An 8,002-nucleotide genomic window follows, 5' to 3' on the forward strand; every position below is an offset into this window, starting at 1 on the left:
AGTCAAAGTGTATTTAGCTAGAGTTATTTTCACAAAATAATACCATGGACTGGCCCCATAGCCTAGTGGTTAAGGGAGCTAAATCCCACATGGCCTACTACAGTTCAAATTCCACAGGCTGGGTGGGATTTTTCACGGCTTGAAAAACAGGCAGGGTGTGTGTGCGTTCACACCCTGTATCCTGATAGCATAGAGATGTGGAGAAGAGATTATGGTATGTCTATGCCCATTGGGGGTGCTTTCTCCCTCTCTCTGTCTTTCTGTGTCTCTCCGTCTCTCTCTGGCAATGCATGCACCATGAACAACTTAATAATAATACAATAAACTGTTATGCTTAGCGCTCTGCACAGGCATGACCCATGGCTTGCCCAGTCAGCACATCTCACAGGCTCAGGCACCACTCTCCACCCTGACACTGTTCTCTAGATCCTTTGGCTTAATCTGCCTGTTTTGACTCAATCAACCAAACACAATGACTTCCTAGCTCAAATTCTCCCATGTTCACCCCACCCTCATGCCCTTCACAATCAAGCCCTGCCTTCTCTAACTCCCATGGCTCTATGTTGACCACCGCCTTTCTGAAAACTGTGATATGGCTGCTTGTCAAGTGGAAGCAATGGAGGTCAAGAATTACATTTTCTTCATCTCCAATGCCTTCAGTAGCACCTGGCTGGATACCTGGCATGTGGCCAGGGCCCAGAAGCATTCTTAGAATTAAATTAAATGAAATAATTGTGAGAAATAAGGCACTGAGCCAAATGGACTCAGAGGCCAGAGTTTCCAACAGTGGTTTTACGGTTTTTATGTCCCTAGTCTCCCTAGGCACACCCGAGGTAGTTCATACTGAGGGACTTTCTGCACAAGGCACTGGACTGTGTCCAGTTGTGGGTTTGGCCAAGGGTTGAACTAAAAAAGGGGAGAGAGGCCCATATTTGGTGTTGGATAAACCCGGGGTCCAACTCCAGCTCCGTTGCTCACCGCCTTGGGCTTCATTTTCCTCATTTGTAACAAATAGATAATAGTATTTACTTTGCAGGATTGTGGTGGGATTTAAAGTTGGCAATCTGCAAAGCACCTGGCTCACTGGAGCCCTGTAAATGCACTATTATTATTCTCCTTTCCTTTTTTTTTTTTAAGAATTAATTTATTCTATTTTATTCATTGTTATTTTTAAATTTGATCAGAGAGAGAGAGAGTAAAGGAAAGTGAGACAGCAAGCTGCCAGGTCCAGGACTCGAACCACTGTCAGCCACGTGGGAGTCCAGCACCTTAACCATAAGGCTACCTGCCAGCCCCTCCTTTCCTGTTTTAAAGAGTCACAGTTGGATAGAAAAGTGCTCAGGCTTCAAAGTTAGGACTGGAAGCTTCCTTCTCACATGCCCTTGTGTGACTTTGGGCAAGTTACTTAATATCTAATGGCCTCCGTTTTCTCATCTGTAGAATGTTGTTCGAGGGAGGATTAAAGGAGGCTAGTAAAATGCTGAGAATGTTGCTGGCGTTTTCAGTTCTAAACAAGTGGGCACTTTCACACTGTTGGTCTGGGATGAGGCATCGAGTGGGCTCACGGTCAGGGTTGGGCACTGGACTTTGCATCCTGGCTGAGAGGGCCTGCCAAGACCAAGGGGCAGAGGACTTGGCTAACAGTGGTGGTCTGGTGAGCACCAGGAACAGCTCCACCAGCACTGTCACTTGGATGTGGAGCTAGCTGCCCAGAGTTTGCAACTCCCTGGGGTATACATTCTAGGGCCTACCCAACACGTCAATGGGAACTTCAATGGAACCATTTCCTGGCTCTCAACTTGCGAATGAATTCTCTCCTAAAGCAGATCCCCCTGTGGGGAAAGCATCAGTCCAGTTTTCCATTCCCATTTCCCTTGTGTAATTCCCCTTCTTCTATTGTAAGAGATTCATACATATTTTTCATTCTGCATTTTATTATTGTGTATTGTCCAGTTAAGTCAAAATTTCTAGGATCAAAGCAAAGGACAATTCAACAAATTATGTTCTCAATGTCACCTTGAATTACGACACTATAACCACCACTCCTCAAATCAGGATCATCACAAACAATTGTGTAGGTTGTCCACTGCAAAACTCCAGGGGTCCATTTGCGTCATCATCTATGTACGTGTCTCTCCCTGGAGTTTCGTACCGCACAGCCTGGGTGGCTGTAGGAGGTGGTCCCGCTCCCATCCATCTCATTAAGAGGAACATTTTCAACACAAGTTAACTGCTTAGTAATTATTTATTCAAATTGGCAGTACATTTGTGTCATTTTTATCAAGTTTGTATGAGTAATAGGTGAAGTGATAGCTCAATCCAGAAGAATTTTTATAATACTTAGAGGCTTGCAGTCACAAGAAATAAAAAAGAAAAAATTCAATTTATATACATCTTTTTGGTGTAGAGAAGTATGATAGAAAAATCAATAAAAGACTTTCAAGCATAAAAATACATTAGATTAGGATAAAATTCTGTGGGGGAAGTGGAATGGAAATACAATTTCCTACTGTTAAATAAGAGCTCATTCGTGTATTTTTTTAAAAGAATGGTGGTAGGTGTCAAATTGCTATGATGTTTGTAATTCTATTGGATATATTTAAACAGCAATGTAAGAGTTTTATCATATACTACCTGTATTTATAATATACCAGGTATTAAGTTCTTTTTTAATTCTTTTAAATTGTTATAAGACATTTTAGATGTCAACTTAATTTATTTACTTATTGATTTGAGAGATTTTTTTGCCATAGGGTGTGTGCGATCACCAGAGAGACAGAAATCAAGAAATCGCCCCCCAGGGGTGATGGCCACTCACAATCTCTTTTCCTTCATTCTCTTCTTGGGATTTTGGGCACACATGCACATGTGTCTGGCACGAGTTTCAAGCTGCTGAGTCGAGGACTCGAACCATGTTCGACCCCGTGGGAGTCCAGTGCCTTAACCACTATACTACCTGTCCCTAGGTGTCAACTTTAATATGTTCAAGAAGGGAGATAGATTTTTTTTCCAAGTTATTTTAGGGAGCATTCAGCACAAAGTGGTGATTAGCCACACTGACGTCGTCAGCCCCATCTGAGACAGCGGCCTGTTCCAGGATAGCGCATTCTGCCCAGAATGGCGCACGTTTCCTCCCAGAAGCATTGATTCTTTGCTTCTCCTCAGGCTGTGCTCGGGCTCAGGGGTACGGACTAAGCGATGTGGGAGGATGGTCTTCAGCTGGCAGACCACATTTGCCTGGCTGGCTGCTGTCGTTCGTTTTCTGGCCAAAGAACGTGCGTTTGCTCTGTATGACCTTGTGCAAGTATTCACTCCCTTTGTCCCCCAGCAGTCTCCGCATCAGACCGGCTCTTCCCACACAGACCCAAGGGGACTCAGGTCACAGTTTGGGACCTGGTCTCCCCTCTACCCAGACTCCCAGCTCTCCATCTGACACCATACCTGAGGTGTTAGGGGTCTACAGCAAACACATCTACTCTTGTGAAAACCCAAGTATAGAAAAATCTGCCTTTTGCCAATGGAAAAGTCCAAACCAAAGCTTTTGACCAACTCGCAAGTATAAACTTTAAGGAATACAGATAAGATCATCAAAGGCTACTTATCATATTTAAGTAATGTAAAAATTTAGTTTTTTATATATATATGACTTATATAAATATACTACATATACTGATCTATTGGGTCATCCAGAAAGTCATGATGCTTTTTTTGCACAGAAAAGCAGAAAAATACAGTATGGCTTTTCCGATGACCCAATAGTAATTATAAACTGATATGTTAAATTAACATATTATTATAATAGAATCTTACGTAATTACAAGTATGTATAGAAACATCATGTTTTTCCATGTTCACGTGTAATCCATGAGCCAACGGCGTTCAGTCTTCACGCGCATCTCTGACACTGACTGGCATCTCTGTCTTCACTAGAGCTGCTTCTCAAGCCTCGAGCAGCTTTCCAGAGTGTACCATCCTCACTCCCATCCAAGTCATTTAAGATCCAAGACGTTTGTATCTGTGGCTGATGCTGTCACTGGAAATTACACTCCTAGCCCCAAGTACCCATTCTCTATTCATGAGCTCTGCAAACTAACCACTTAGCGTATTGTTTTTTAAAGGGATCTTTAAAAGGCTTGTTTACAACAGCCAACACTTGCAAGGATAAGGAAAAATGACTAAATCTGCACTTAGTGTTTTTGTCTCCATCTTTGCTCTAGCAAGTGACCTTTGTAAGCATTTGAAACATTGCATGGATTGAAGTTATTTTAGACTCATCTGCCATTCCCCAATAATGTTTTATTGGTCAAAATTAAGTGATTAAGAACAAGCCCCGTACCATGGGAGATTTAGTAAGGACTTGAGTAGATGGTAAATCTCTCTTTTCTGAGAGGAAGTGGGTGAACGGAATCTGTGGCTAAATTCAAGACCCTCCCTCCTGGGTTGTAGCTTAGCAAGGACTGCCTTTAAGCATCCACAGTGAACTTCATTACAATCTCCCCAACAGCAGACTGGGGGTTCCAGTCTAGGCAGAGAGAGGCTGGTGGCAATGTTTGTAACCCCTACCCAGACCCAAGTCAGTGGAAGAAAGCCATGCCCACCGTGTGCTTCCTCTTCACACAGTGCTCTGGAGCCTTCTCTTCGGCTGTCCTCCTAATTCTCCCAGCCAGGCTGTGAAGTGGGCACTTATCCACATGCAGGCATGAAGACGCTGAAGCTCTAGGCATTTTCCAACCACGTTTATAGAACAATCAAAACTTGGCCAATAGTTAATCTCCTTGGGCCAGATGGTGGCACGATGTTCTGCAAGGCTGACTGACATCACTTCCCTGAACACACAGAGCATGAGCGTGCCCGTGGCCAAGGCTAGCTGAAGCTGGGGGTGGATCCTGTGGGAGTTCTCTTTCTCTCTATCATGGAAGAAATAAACAAACTTGAAAACATATACACTAAAATAATACTATCAAATCCAGAACTTGCTACTGGATTCATAAGCACTGCCAGTAAGAACATGGCACCACCCTATAAGTTCTGAGGGCACAGAATGTAACATGGAAAGAGAATCAGTTAGTTGCTCCTCAGAAGGACAAAGCTTTACCTGGACGGTGAGTGTCCACACTGTATATCTTTGCACATGGGAAATTGTAAGAAAGAATATGAGCTTTCATAGCTAAACTGGCCAACCACCCAGACACAGTATCAATGGTGTTAGCAGAGGTCTGGTCTTATGACAAGCTTTTTCTTTTTCTTTTCTTTCTTTCTTTTTTTTTTTTTTGAGAGGTTTTTGCTATAGGGCACATTCGCTCGCCAGAAAGACAGAGATGGACAGAGAGATAGAAAACGAGAAATCACTCCCTGGGGTGATGGCCACGCCACAAGCCCTTCTCCTCCATTCTCTGGATCTTGGACACGCACACACACACACCCCGCATGAGTTTAAGCCACACAGTCCGGTACTCGAACCACAGTCAACTACGTGGGAGTCCAGCGACATAGCCGTTAAGCCAACTGTTAGTTCCGATATAAGCATCTTAAATGTTTGTGACTTGTTTATCTTTCTATAAAAATGATGCAGTTCCTTTTATAGAGGAGCAAAAAGAAAATTACAGTCACCTCTAATTCACAGGGCTAATTTGTTATTATTTTGGTATACATCCGTCTTATTTTTTTCTGATGGTTGGTTTTGTTTATTTGCTTGCTTGCTTTTCCTCTTTTAATTACAACCATAGGATCACATTCTCCATATTATGTTGCAATTTGCTTTTTGGATTCAACCCTCCTTGAACATTTTTTTATAGAATTAACTATGATTTCACATCATCTTAATGATTGCCTAATATTCTACTGAATGGTTGTGCCATGCTTTTTTAAAACTAATCTCTCCTTTTAGGGTGAATTTGAGTTGCTTCTAATTTTTCCCATGACAAATAAGTCATTTTAGGATTTTTGGTGACTGAAGCACTTGCTCCATCTCTATGGATCTTCTCCTTAACTTGCGGCCACAGCCATGCAATGATCATCCTCTCCATTTGACAGATGAGAACACTGAAGCTCACAGAAAAAAAAAAAAAAAAAATGACTTGCCCAAGGTTACCGGGTAACAAGAAGAGCAATACCTAATGCTTGTCCTTGGGACCTTCGGCCCAGTCAACTTTCTGATCCTACTTTTTGTCTCTGTGTTTTCTCATGGAGAAATTAATCCTTCAAAGAATGCTTGTGCCTCTTCCTCCCCAGGAGCATCTGGGTCTAGAGGAACCATTTCACCCAAACCAGAAACTCTGACCTCCCAGTCCAGAGTATCTCCTCATTCTCGTTCAAGCCCATCACCCAGTTTTAGTCTGAACATTGCTACTTACTATTTTCTCCTTTATTTGTCTTTTATATAGTAATTCAGTGGCTCTCAGTGGGAGAGAACCAAAGCCGAGATGGTATTTGAGTTGTCACCATGATATCAGAAGGCAGAAGTAAGCAGGGATACCAGATACCTGCAAGGTATGGAATGTCTCATATCCCTACAACATATCCATTTTAACAAGTCATCCATGTAGGTTAAGAAATATCTGTAATCATCTATACAGACTCAATCTCACATGTGAACACAAAGGATAGTATGCTCGATTTAATTCATACCGACTTTTCCAGGAATGCAACCAACATGCAGAGTTTTTTAGGTTTTGTTTTTTATTTGAGAGAGAACTTCACGTGCTTCAACTTGGAGTTTTATCATGTCAGAAAATGACATCATCAACAACAACATTTCTCCTGTATTTGAGTCACTGATGGTACTTTTCAATCAATCTGTATTTGTGGCTGGATCTTTAAAGCAATTCTAAATATACTTAACAATACACTTTTTTTTTTTTTTTTTTGGTCAGAAGGTGCATGTGCTTGCCAGAAAGAGATGGAGGGGAGTGTTGGGGGTTGTAAGAAAGCACCCCACATGGGGACAATCACACTGCAATTCCTTCTCCTCCTTTCAGGATTTTGGTCACACATTCACACAAGTTCAGTGTATTTTTCAAGCTACTGGTCCAGGATTTGAACTGCACAGTTGGCCATGTGAGATCCAGCTGCCTTAACCACCACACCAACAGCTGGACACACCACCAGATGGCCAATAGTATACTTTATTTTAGGTATTAGTCATGGGGGTGTGCACTCACTGGAGAGGAGAGAGAGAAAGATACAGAGAGAGGAAAAGTGAGAAATCACTCCCAAGGGGGAATGGCCACACAGCAATCCCTCTTCTCCCTTTTCCTCTTGGAATTTTGGACATGTACACACACACACATGCCTAGCATGATTTTCAAAGTCACCAGGTCTAGGATTCAGATCATGGTTGGCCATGTAGGAGTCTAGTGCTTTAACCACCACGCCACCTGCTGGTCCCTGCAATGTACTTTTTTAAGCCATTCTTTCAAAATGTCAAAGATAAAGAGAAAACATCATTAACATTCTGTTGGCTATTATCTTTTTTTTTAATTCAAACATTTATTATAAGTAAGTGTAAGTGCCAAGTGCTTTGTTATGCTTCATGATATGGCTATGACCAAACACTGGAATATTAAGAATATGTTATTTTATTAAAATGACTTTCCTGTCTTTTTCCCATTACATTAGAGTTAAAATGCTATATTAATTTTTTAAAGTATGTGGATTCTTGAAATATATCAGTTTCAAATTTAATTTCAGGATGATAAAGAACTCAGAAACCTTGAGTCATAAGGAGCTGTATTTCGACAGCATTGAGAACTGCTGGTCTTCTTTGCCTCCCGACTGGAAGATCAGCTCCCTGAGGGCAGAACCTGCTCTGACCTTCTGCCACTGCGGCCCTCCACACTCAGAGGCTACTCACTAGAACTGCATGAAGAGCTAAGGGAGGCATTCCAGGCGCTGTAAATAAATACGAGTGAAAAGGATGATCATAGGCAGAGTTTGGCCTTGGATAAGATGGTTAGATACCGTTTCTGGACTTCCTTTTCTCCGAATAGTAATCAGGGCAGCA

General features: G+C 42.1%; 1 long non-coding RNA gene across 1 annotated transcript in view; it reads left to right on the forward strand.

The window, feature by feature from the left end:
* The window catches only part of LOC102480349 (uncharacterized), a 7,857-nt gene extending 131 nt beyond the window's left edge, over positions 1 to 7,726 (forward strand). Inside the window, exons 2-3 of the long non-coding RNA XR_333869.1 lie at positions 6,384 to 6,489; positions 7,690 to 7,726. This is a non-coding gene — a long non-coding RNA (uncharacterized LOC102480349). The remainder of the gene's footprint in view (positions 1 to 6,383; positions 6,490 to 7,689) is intronic.
* The last annotated feature ends 276 nt before the right edge of the window (positions 7,727 to 8,002 follow it).

The sequence above is a fragment of the Tupaia chinensis genome, unplaced genomic scaffold (assembly GCF_000334495.1).
Source record: "Tupaia chinensis unplaced genomic scaffold, TupChi_1.0 Scaffold000104_1, whole genome shotgun sequence".
Classification (NCBI taxonomy): Eukaryota; Metazoa; Chordata; class Mammalia; order Scandentia; family Tupaiidae; genus Tupaia; species Tupaia belangeri.